Here is a 12175-nt window from a genome sequence, read left to right as displayed (position 1 = left end):
CATAAGGATGCAAGACATTTTAATTAATTAAATGTGTATTAATTTTGTGTTCTGCAACTTTACCGAACTCATTGATGAGCTCTAGTAGTCTTCTGGTAGCATCTTTAGGATTTTCTATGTCTAGTATCATGTCATCTGCAAACAGTAACAATTTTACTTCTTTTCCAATTTGGATTCCATTTGTTTCCTTTTCTTCTCTGATTGCTGTGGCTAGGACTTCCAAAACTATGTTGAATAATAGTGGTGAGAGTGGACGTCCTTGTCTTATTCCTGATCATAGAGGAAATGCTTTCAGTTTTTTACCATTGAGAATGATGTTTACTGTGGGTTCGTCATATATGGCCTTTATTATGTTGGGGTAGGTTCCCTCTATGCCCACTTTTTGGAGAGTTTTTATCATAAATAGGTGTTGAATTTTGTCAAAAGCTATTTCTGAATCTATTGAGATGATCATAGAGTTTTTATTCTTCAACTTATTAATGTGGTGCATCATATTGATTGATTTGCATATATTGAAGAATCCTTGCATCCCTGGGTAAATCCCAGTTGATCATCATGTATGATCTTTTAATGTGTTTTTGGATTCAGTTTGCTAGTATTTTTTTGAGGATTTTTGCATCTATATTCATCAGTGATACTGGTCTGTAATTTTCCTTTTTTTGTGGTATCTTTGTCTGGTTTTGGTGTCAGGGTGATGGTGGCCTTGTAGAATGAGCTTGGGAGTTTTCCTTCCTCTGCAATTTTTTGGCATAGTTTCAGAAGGATTGGTGTTGACTCTTCTTAAATGTTTCATAGCATTTGCCTGTGAAGCCATCTGGTCCTGGACTTTTGTTTGATGGAAGTTTTAAAATCACAGTTTCAATTTCAGTACTTGTGATTGGTCTGCTCATATTTTCTATTTGTTTTTGGTTCAGTCTTGGGAGATTGTACCTTTCAAAGAATTTGTCCATTTCTTCTAGGTTATCCATTTTATTGGTGTATAGTTGGTTGATCCTTTGTATTTCTGTGGTGTCCATTGTAACTTCTCCTTTTTCATTTCTAATGTTACTGATTTTAGTCCTCTCCCTTTTTTTCTTGATGAGTCTGGCTAAAGGTTTGTCAATTTTGTTTATCTTTTCAAAGAACCAGCTTTTAGTTTCATTGATCTTTGCTATTGTTTTCTTCATCTCTATTTCATTTATTACTGTTCTGATCTCTATAAATCCTTTCCTTCTACTACCTTTTTGGTTTTTTTGTTCTCCTTTCTCTAGTTGCTTTAAGTGTAAGGTTAATTTGTTTATTTGAGATTTTTTAGTCATCCATTGATTGTTTAGTAACGTACTGTTTAGTCTCCAAGTGATTGGGTTTTTGCATTTTTTCCCCAGTAATTTATAATCTCATAGCATTGTGCTCAGAAAAGATGTTTGATATAATTTTAATTTTCTTAAATTTACTGGGGTGGGCTTCCATGGTGGCGCTAGTGGTTAAGAATCTGCCTGCCAACGCAGGGGACATGGGTTTGAGCCCTGGTCTGGGAAGAACCCACATGCCGCGGAGCACCTAAGCCCGTGCACCACAACTACTGAGCCTGCGCTCTAGAGCCCATGTGCCACAACTACTGAAGCCGTGCGCCTAGAGTCTGCGCTCCACAGCAAGAGAAGCCACCGCAACGAGAAGCCCAGGCACCACAACAAAGAGTAGCCCCTGCTCGCCGCAACTAGAGAAAGCCCACACACAGCAATGAGGACCCCATGCAGCCAAAGAGAATAAATTAATTAATTAAAATAAATAAATTTTCAAAAAATTTACTGAGGCTTAATTTTTGGCACAGTATGTGACCTATCCTGGAGAATGTTCCATGTGCACTTGAGAAGAATGTTTATTCTGCTGCTTTTGAATGGAATGCTCTAAAAATATCAATTAAGTCCATCTGGTCTAACGTATAATTTAAGGCCTGTGTTTCCTTACTGATTTTCTGTCTGGATGATCTGTCCATTGGTGTAAGTGGGGTGTTAAAGTCCCCCACTATTATTGTGTTACTGTTGATTTCCCCTTTTATAGCTGTTAGCATTTGCCTTATATATTGAGGTGCTCCTATGTTTGGTGCATATATTTTTTACAATTGCTATATCTCCTTCTTGGATTGATCCCTTGATCATCATGTAGTGTCATCCCTTGTCTCTTGCAACAGTCTTTATTTTAAAGTCTATTTTGGGGACTTCCCCGGTGGTCCAGTGGTAAAGAATCCGCCTTCCAATGTAGGGGATGTGGGTTCGATCCCTGGTTGGGGAACTAAGATCTCACATGCCGTGGGGCCACTAAGCCCACGTGCCACAACTACTGAGCCCGTGTGCCTCAACTAGAGAGCCACGTGCCACAAACTACAGAGCCCACACACTCTGGAGCCCACATGCCCCAACTAGAAAGAGAAAACCCACATGCCACAACTAGAAAGAAGCCTGTGTTCCACAACTAGAGAGAAGCCTGCACGCCACAATGAAAGATCCCGCATGCCACAATGAAGATCCCACGTTCCACAACTACGACCCAATGCAGCCAAAATATAGAAAAATAAATAAATAAAATAGATATTTTAAAAAAAATCTATTTTGTCTGATATGAGAATTGCTACTCCAGCTTTCTTTTGATTTCCATTTGCATGGAATAACTTTTTCCATCCCCTCACTTTCAGTCTGTATGTGTCCCTACATCTGAAGTAGGTCTCTTGTAAACAGCATATATATGGGTCTTGTTTTTGTATCCATTCAACCAGTCTGTGTCTTTTGGTTGGAGCATTTAATCCATTTATTTTTAAGGTAATTATTGATATGTATATTCTTATTGCCATTTTCTTAATTGTTTTGAATTTGTTTTTGTAGGTCTTTTTCTTCCCTTCCTCTTTTGTTCTCTTATCTTGTGATTTGATGACTATATTTAGCATTGTATTTGGGTTGCTTTTTCTTTTGTTTGTGTGTTTCTATTGTAGTTTTTTGGTTTGCAGTTCCCATGAGGTTTTGATATAGCAGTCTATACACACATACACACACACACACACACACACACACACACACACACACACACACAGTTGTTTTAAGTTGCTTGTCTCTTTCCCACCTAGAGAAGTTCCTTTAGTATTTGTTGTAAAGCTCATTTGGTGGTGCTGAATTCTCTTAGCTTTTGCTTGTCTGTAAAGCTTTTGATTTCTCGGTCAAATCTGAATGGAAGCCTTGCTGGTTAGAGTATTCTTGGTTGTAGGTTTTTCCCTTTCATTACTTTAAATATATCATGCCACTCCCTTCTGGTCTGCAGAGTTTCTGCTGAAAAATAAGCTGATAACCTTATGGGGATTCTCTTATATGTTATTTGTTGCTTTTCCCTTGTTGCTTTTAATATTTTTTCTTTGTCTTTAATTTTTATCAGTTTGATTACTATGTGTCTCTGAGTGTTCCTGCTTGGGTTTATCCTGTGTGGTACTCTCTGTGCTTCCTGGACTTGAGTGTTTCCTTTCACAAAACTTAGGAAGGTTTCGGCTATAATTTCTTCAAATATTTTCTCAGGCCCTTTCTCTTTCTTTTCTCCTTCTGGGACCCCTATAATGCAAATATTGGTGCATTTAATGCTGTCCTAGAGATCTCTGAGACTGTCTTCATTTCTTTTCATTCTTTTTTCTTTATTCTGTTCTGTGACAGTATTTTCCTTCACTCTGTGAATAAGCTCACGTATTCATTCTTCTGCCTGTTATTCTGCTATTGATTTTTTTGAGTGTCTTTTTCATTTCAGTTATTGTATTGTCCCTCTCTGGTTGTTTGTTCTCTAAATATTCTAGCTCCTTGTTAAACATTTCTTATATTTTCTCAGTCTGTGCCTCCATTCTTTTTCTGAGATTTTGAATCATCTTTACTTTTATTACTCTGAATTCTTTTTTGGGTAGATTGCCTATCTCCTCTTCATTTAGTTGTTCTCATCTTGTTCCTTCATTTGCAGCATATTACTCTGTCATCTCATTTGTCTAACTTTCTGTGTTTGTGGTCTCCTTTCCTCAGGCTGAAGGACTGTAGTCCCTCTTGCTTCTGGCGTCTGCCCCCTGGTGTGTGAGGTTGGTCCAGGGGCTTGTGTAAGGCTTCCTGGTGGAATAGACTGGTTCCTGCCCTCTGGTAGGTGGCATTGGGTCTGGTGGACAAGGCCATGTCAAAGGGTGTGTTTTGATGTGGCTATGAGCTCAGTATGACTTTAGGCAGCCTGTTTGCTGATGGGTGAGGCTGTGTTCCTGTCCGGCTGGTTGTTTGGCCTGTCCGGCTGGTTGTTTGGTTGTGTTCTAGCTCTGGAGCCTATAGGCTGTTGGTTGGGGCCAGGTCTTGGTGCCCAAATGGGGACCTCCAGAAGGGGTCATGCTGATCCCTAGGGCCTCTGCTACCAGTGTCTTTGCCCCCACAGTGAGCTACAGCTGACCCCTCGCCTCCCCACAAGAACCTCCAAGACCCCTAGGTTGGTCTAGCCCAGGTTTCTAGAGAGGTACTGCTATGTTTTGGGTCCCAGTGCATATGAGAACTTATGTGCACCCTCCAAGAGTAAAGTCTCTGTTTCCCTCATCCTGTGGAGCTCCTGCCCTCAAGCCCCACTGGCCTTCAAAGCTAAATGCTCTGGGGGTTTTTCCTTCCGATGCCAGACCCTCACCTATCTTGGAGGGCTGTGCTATGTGGGAATTTCCCTGTGTAGCCTGCATGGGTTTAATTTTCTTTTTTTCTTGGTGCATGGGCTGTTTTTAGACTGCCACTTCTTTCCTCAGTGTATGGTGGCCATTATCACCTTGATAGGGGGTTTAACTGGTGTTGTGATGACCAGAGTCTGCCCTGGGTATTGAACGGGGGGCCCCCCTTTGCTCTATGGTTGTCACTGCCCTGTCAGGTATAGGGTCTGCTCCCTAGTTTTTGGAGTAGAGGCCCCCAGGTCTGTTTCTTAGCTGTGTTTCTGATCTGCGGTGCAAGGTCAGCAGGATTGGAGCATTCCCACTGAGAGAGAAGCCACTGACTATTCCTCCTCTGGAGCTGTTCACCTGGTAATGTGCTCAGTTGTGTCCCCTTTCACCCATTGTGCAGGCTCACAAAGTGCACTATTGTTGGAACTGCTCTCAGTCCCACCTCAACTGTGGGTATACTGGCAGTTGGCCCTGGTGTCTCTCAGGCATTGTTTTCACCAGCTCACCAGCACAGATCCACTGAAGTCAGGTTCCAGGACTGCAGTAGTCACGCACCTGGACCCACCGTGGGAGTTATGCAGGCAGCTCAGATTCTGGCCCAGCCCAGTCCCTGTGTGTACATGCCCACAAAGCCCACAGCTGCTGGAGCCAGACCCACTCCAGCTGCGGGGGCACTCATCTGTTCAGATATTCCACAGACACTGAGTTTACAAAGCCAGCAGCGGGAGTGTAAATCCGTGGTTCCCGCAGCCATGAGGAGAGATTTCAGCTCTTCTTCCTTAGTCCACGGTCCCTGGGGCTCAACTGTGGTTTCAGCCCCATTTCCATGTGTGGGCCACTCACAGGCGTTTGCTCCTGAGGCTGCCCTGGAGCACACACACCAGCCCAAGCGGGAGGAGTGGAGGCAGTGGTGGGCAGGGTGCAGGAGCTTGCTCAGGTAGGAGCCCCTCCTAGTGCCTGCGGATGCAGGGGCCAGAGTGTGGGGAGAGAGGCTGCAATGGCGGGCCCACCCCTCATGCGTCACTCAACAATGGCACTTTGCTTCTATGGTGGCCCAGGCTTGTTCTACAAACATTCCCGGTTGTGAAGCTCCTCACTCCCATCCCCTCAGGCTGATTGCTCATAGCCAACAGCAGTCCCTTCCCCGGATCTGCTCTTCAAACCCCACATTCCAGCACCCAGCCCCCATCTGCACCAGCAGACACACGTCTCAGGCTGGGGCGTGCAGGGCTGTGGCTTGGACCATCTGTGTAGGTCTCACTCTGTCCGACCTGCCACAGACCAGTTGCTGTGCTCTCCTCTGAGCCCCTGAAACTCCCCTTCTGTCCCCCCGGTGAGGGGGCTTCCCTGAGTGCGAGAACCTCTCATCTCCTTCGGCTTCCCCCGAGGGGTGCACATCCCACCCCACTTCCTTTTTTCTTTTTCTTTTTCTTTCTTTCATCTACCCAGTTGCGAGGGGATTTTTCTTGTCCTTTAACTTGTCCAAGATCCTCTGCTAGAGTTCAGCAGGTGCTCTGTGAGAATTGTTCCACTTGTAGATGTATTCTTGATGGATTTGTGGAGAGAGGTGAACTCCACATCCTCCTACTCCTCCACCATCTTGACTTAAAAGGAGCTGCTTTAGATTATTGTGTTTGTGTGCCCAGAAGCACAGGCACGGTTGCTGAGTCATAGTCTATGGCTCCCTCTGGTGGAAAGAAATCAATATCATGATCCCTAATTCTTAAAATCAAGTGTGTTTTCATGAAAGTTTAGATTCAGGTCACATGCCTGCCCCATGATTTGAAAGACTGTCAGGAGGTAGAAAGCAAACAGTTTTTGGTTCCTTTCTTTTTTTCTCCAATGGCCAGAAAGTCCCTTACTTTCTTTTTTAACTGGGGTATAGTTGATTTACAATGTTGTATTAGTTTCTACTGTACAGTGGAGTTCCCTGTGCTATACAGCAGGTTCTCATTAGTTATCTATTTTATACATATTAGTGTATATGTGTAGAAAGTCCCTTACTTTTGAACACACTTTTCTTTTTCTATGTTGATTTGTGTAGAATTCAAGACAGATTGTTCTGTCATAGAAAGATTGTTGAGATGCTCCCCCCTTTTTTATTCCATTGAAAAGAATTCCCATAATCTCAAATATCATAGTTTGAAAAGTGATTTTTGGTAATTTAGCCTTATGATTTGTTTTGGTACATTAACCAGCTATCTAAAATCACTACCAATAAAAGAAATGTTTAATTAAGTGGAACCTTAGGAAATGATGGTGTACAAGGAAACAAATAGAACAGTGACAACAAAGCATGACCATGAGTGTTTGCAGCCTTGATTTGCCATGTGTTTTCCCATGTTCACAATAATTGTATGTTTGGGGTCCATCAATAAATAATACTTTCTTTTTCTTTCTCCCTTTCTTTCTTCCTTTCCTTCTTTCTTTCTTCCTTCCTTTCTTTCTTTCTTTCTTTCTTTCTTTCTTTCTTTCTTTCTTTCTTTCTTTCTTTCTTTCTTTCTTTCTTTCTTTCTTTCTTGTCTTTCTCTCTTACTCTCTTTCTTTCTTTCTTTCTTTCTAACTTTTATTTTCAGAAGCATAGACATGCTTTAGAAAAATAGAATACTCATTTATTCACCCAAAACCAGCCATTTTTCTTTACAGAATGAGACCTCTGAAACACTATTAAAGAAAACATACTCCATTATACTGCCTAGCTTAAGAGAAAATTGTCTACTTTCTAAACTCTTTCAATCTGATCAGAAAGGATTCAACAGAATATGACATCCTGAATAACCTTAGAAATGCAAAGTATGTCTTTGAGAGTTTATGAGAATAAGGAAGTTTGACCAAACACACTTGGAAATATTTGAAGTCAATAATACAAAAAACGGTCACCTCCTAAAACAAAAGTGCTAATAAGAATATGTTGACAGAAAAATTCAAAGTTGTCTTAAGGGTCTGGACAAATAACTTGAGATTCAGAGAAGTAAAGATCTTGGGGGAGGTCTCTCCGCGGAGAGCCCACTGTGGGATACGGCACCCAGGGGTGATACTGATGTTTGAGTACTCCTCACTTTGCCAGTATTCCTCTCAATAAGACCCCAGGCTGAGCATAAGCAGGTGCATAAGCCTCTCTCTGCAAGGGTGAATATATATCTCGGCGGACATGCGCTCCATCTCCATTGTTTATTTCCTGGTGTGTGTGCGTGAAAAGACAGTCATACTTCTAACTAATATGAGTGTTTGAGATTGTATAATACAATGCAGAGAAGGCTGAGGACACTGGCTTACTCACTCAACAAGCTATAGTTTTACCTTGCTTACAAGCCCACCATGCCAGGCTGCCATCATGCCAACCACAGGTCACAGGAGGTCTTATGCCACTAAACTTTCCAGTTTTACAACTGATTCCACTTTTACACATTCTGTTCTTACCCAAGAACACTTCAGTTATAACACCAGCCCCTATTTTCTCCAGAAACAAAATAGTCTGACAATATGGTCATGAAAATCCAGTCTCCATGATGGATGATCAGTGTCATTTCATTCAATAAATCAGCCCTCTGGTTTCATATCAATTTATTCATTCATTCTCACATTCAAAAATTATTTATTGGGAAATTTCCTGTTTCCTTTAGGATAATGCTGCCTGAATACAAATTGTTCTACTTTACCTCCAAAATCCATATAGATCATCTAGGAAGGAAAAAAAAAAAAGCAAAATTATAATGCATCCCTACAGTATCATATAACTTCATAAGGAGATTAAAAGAAATTACAACTTTCAATTTACATATAAGTACTTCAGGAGCAGTTATTACAAAGAAAAGAGGAGGATGCAGTGGGAAAGCAATGGTTTTAGAACAAGGTACATCCTCCTTTCCTTGTCTCTCCCTCTCTCTGTCTCTCAGATCACTCTGAGAAAGCCAGCTGCCATGCTGTGAGGATACTCAAGCAGCTCTGCAAAGAGGTGAGGGCTCCAGTCAATACCAGGAGAGGAACAGAAGCCTCCTGCCAATGGCCACAATAATGAGCTGCAATCAAGGCTTCAGGCCACTGCAGCCCTACCCGACACCACTGCCACCTTGTGAAAGGCCCTGCACAAGAATAACCCAAGTAAGCCACTCGAATCCCTGACGCACTGGAACAGTAATATAATACATGTTTGTTGTTTTAAGCCATTAAGTTTTGAGCAATTTGTTATATAGAAATAAGCAACAAATATATGGCAGATCAATTGGAAAGGATTTGAGAGTGCATGTAATCAAAAGTATCAGTCTTGAGAAGTACTGCTTCTGGAAGGCAGAGCTGTGACAGGGAAAGCTTGATGGTGAAGGGAAACAAGGAAACACGTTTATAAATTTTCTTACTGAAACAAAGGAGAAGTACAGAATCTACTATTTGGTTTACAAAACTTAAATAATATGCTTTGGCTCCCACATGTTACCCATTAACAATCAAGACATTTATTCAAATTTTCCCTTCTTTCTTCTTTTAGTTTGTTTTTTCTATGTCATTGTGACAAATAATGTTTATGCACTATTCTTTCATCCTTGTCCCCAACCCTTTCTTTATTCTTTAGAAATATTTTTTTAAGAGGGAATGGCGGAGGGGCAAGATAGAGCTGGGGGATTAAGAGGTACAAACTACTATGTATAAAATAAATTAGCTACAAGGATATATTGTACAGCACAGAGAATATAGCCAAAATTTTATAATAACTATAAACAGAGTATAATCTTTCCAGATTGTGAAACACTATGTTGTACATCTGAAACTTACATAATATCATAAATCAACCATATCTCAATAAAAATATTGTGATAAATACAGATAAGATTTACCCTCTTAACTATTTTAAGAATATAGTTCAGTGTTATTAAATACATTCATAGCATTGTGCAGCCATCATAATTCTTTTCATCATATAAAGCTAACCCCCCACCCCAGCCTCTCCCAGCCCTGGAAACCACCATTCCACTTTCTGTCTCTATGATTTTGGCTACTCATATAAATGCCTCATATAAGTCGAATCATACAGTATTTGTCTTTCTGTGTCTGGCTTATTTCACTCCACATGAGGTTCTTTTATGTTATAGCAGAATTTCCTAACTCTTTAAGACTAAAAAATATTCCACTGTATTTTGGTTATCCATTTTTTTCATTCTGTGAGTTGCCTTTTTATTCTTTTATTTCTAGTGTATTTTGATGCACATATTTTAAAATATTTCATGAAATCCAATTTGTCTATTTTTTTTGTTGTTGCTTTCTGATGGCAAAAGAGAGTAACAAAATCATGATAAATCATTTTTTAAGCAAAAAATTATAGACGACCTAACCCATTACTTAAAAAAGGAAAACATGCTAAAGTCTATACATCAGCGCAAATAACAGGTTAAATGGAACATGCACCAACCAGAGAAATATGTGATTTGCTTTGAGAGGAGGGTGACGATGTGTGCTGCAAATAAGTTGAATAAGTTTAAATAGTTCATTAAAAGGAATCTTGCTGCCGAATGTATCAGCTTCCTCCTGCATCCCTTCCATGCCCACTCTCAGCCTCTCTCTGATTCCAGTTGTGGCCTTTACCCCAGTTGCATATGAAATTCAACTAACCTTGGTTCTGCCGCTAGCTCAGCCCAAGTATGTAAACACATATTTCACTTTCTGCCCCAGGATTTCTCTGTTTGGCATGTCTGAAAGGAGGTAACATGCCCTAGGGCCAACTTCAACCCCTGGCATACAGGAGCTGAGAAATGCTTCTCCTTGGAGGTCATCTGGAGGGCATTTATGAAAGTTGTCTTAGGGGCTCCTCAGAATGTCTGGTTGGATGGAGTTGACATGCTGGTTATCAACTCAACTGCACACTTTTTCTTTCCTTCCTTTTGTACTTTTCCCGGTCCATAGCTTCCTGGAATCAACTCCAAATAAACTACCTGCACAAAAGGCTTTTCTACAGATTCTGTTTTAGGGGTGGGGGGCAGGCAACCTAGATTAGAACAGTCATCTATCAGAAAGTCCCATCCCTCCTTTTAAATGGTGGAGAAGAGTTTCTTTTGCTTTGCTCTGGTGGTATCTCTGTTGAAAACCCCTAGGGTTTTTTTTTTTTTTGCTTAATTCTTTTTTTTTAAAAAAGATTATTATTAGTTTCTTTTAAATGGTGGAGGAGAGCTTCCTTTGCTTTGCTCTGGTAGTATCTCTGCTGAAAACCCCTAGGGTTTTTTATTTGCTTAATTCTTTTTTTTTTTTTTAAAGATTATTATTAATTTCTTTATTGAATAAGGTAAAAGCAATGGAAAATTCATTGTTTACTTAAAATCTTATTTTATATTAGAGTATAGTTGATTAACAATGTTGTATTAGTTTCAGGTATACAGTAGAGTGATTCAGTTATATGTATACATGTATCTATTCTCTTTCAAATTCTTTTCCCATTTAGGATATTACAGAGTATTAAGGAGAGTTCCCTATGCTATACAGTAGGTCCTTGTTGGTTATCTGTTTTAAATATAGCAGTGTGTATAGTCTGTCTCTCCCCCCAGATCTTCTCCCCTGGTAACTATTTTGTTCTCTAAGTCTGTGAGTCTATTTCTATTTTGTAATTAAGTTCATTTCTATCTTTTTTTTTTTAAAGATTTTGCATGTAAGCGATATCATATGATATTGTCTTTCTCTGTCTGACTTACTTCACTTAGTATGATAATCTCCAGGTCCATCCATATTGCTGCAAATGGCATTATTTCATTCTATTTAATGACTGAATAATATTCCATTGTATAACATGTACCACATCTTTTTATCCATTCATCTGTCAATGGACATTTAGGTTGCTTCCATATCTTGGCTATTGTAAACAGCATTGCAATGAATATTGGGGTGCATGTATCCTTTTGAACCATGATTTTCTCTGGATATATGCCCAGGAGTGGGATTGTTGGATCATATGGTAGCTCTATTTTTAGTTTCTTAAGGAACCTCCGTAGTGGCTGCACCAATTTACATTCCCACCAACAGTGTAGGAAGGTTCCCTTTTCTCCACACCCTCTCCAGCATTTATTATTTGTAGTCTTTTTGATGATGGCCATTCTGACTGGTGTGAGGTGATATCTCATTGTAGTTTTGATTTGCATTTCTCTAATGATTAGAGGTGTTGAGCATCTTTTCATGTGGTTTTTGGCCATCTGTATGTCTTTTTTAAAGAAATGTCTATTTAGGTCTTCTGCCCATTTTTTTTTTTTTTTTTTTAAAACACTTTTCCCCACCATCTTCTCCGCTTTATCTTAACAGTCCTGCTCAATCGTTCATCATTCAAGCTCTGGACTATCCAAGATTTAGCATCCCCTAAACTCTTATTTATTTATTTATTTATTTATTTATTTATTTATTTATTTATTTATTTATTATTTATGTATGTATTTATTTATTTATTTATTTTTGGCTGTGTTGGGTCCTCGTTTCTGTGCGAGGGCTTTCTCTAGCTGCGGCAAGCGGGGGCCACTCTTCATCGCAATGCGC

The 12175-nt window shown here is 40.0% G+C and overlaps 1 long non-coding RNA gene across 2 annotated transcripts in view; it reads left to right on the top strand.

The window, feature by feature from the left end:
• LOC309638785 overlaps positions 1 to 12175 on the top strand; it is a 136599-nt gene that overhangs the window by 104071 nt on the left and 20353 nt on the right. The window contains exon 2 of one of the 2 annotated variants that reach the window (XR_014251293.1): positions 8572 to 11874. This is a non-coding gene — a long non-coding RNA (uncharacterized lncRNA). Of the gene's footprint in view, positions 1 to 6547; positions 11875 to 12175 lie in introns of those variants that run through there. The other variant, XR_014251294.1, reaches the window with a different exon arrangement.

Source organism: Balaenoptera physalus (assembly GCF_965194825.1).
Source record: "Balaenoptera physalus genome assembly, chromosome: 11".
Classification (NCBI taxonomy): domain Eukaryota; kingdom Metazoa; phylum Chordata; class Mammalia; order Artiodactyla; family Balaenopteridae; genus Balaenoptera; species Balaenoptera physalus.
Note: the sequence above shows the minus strand (reverse complement) of the source record. Positions and strands in the feature narration are given on the sequence as shown.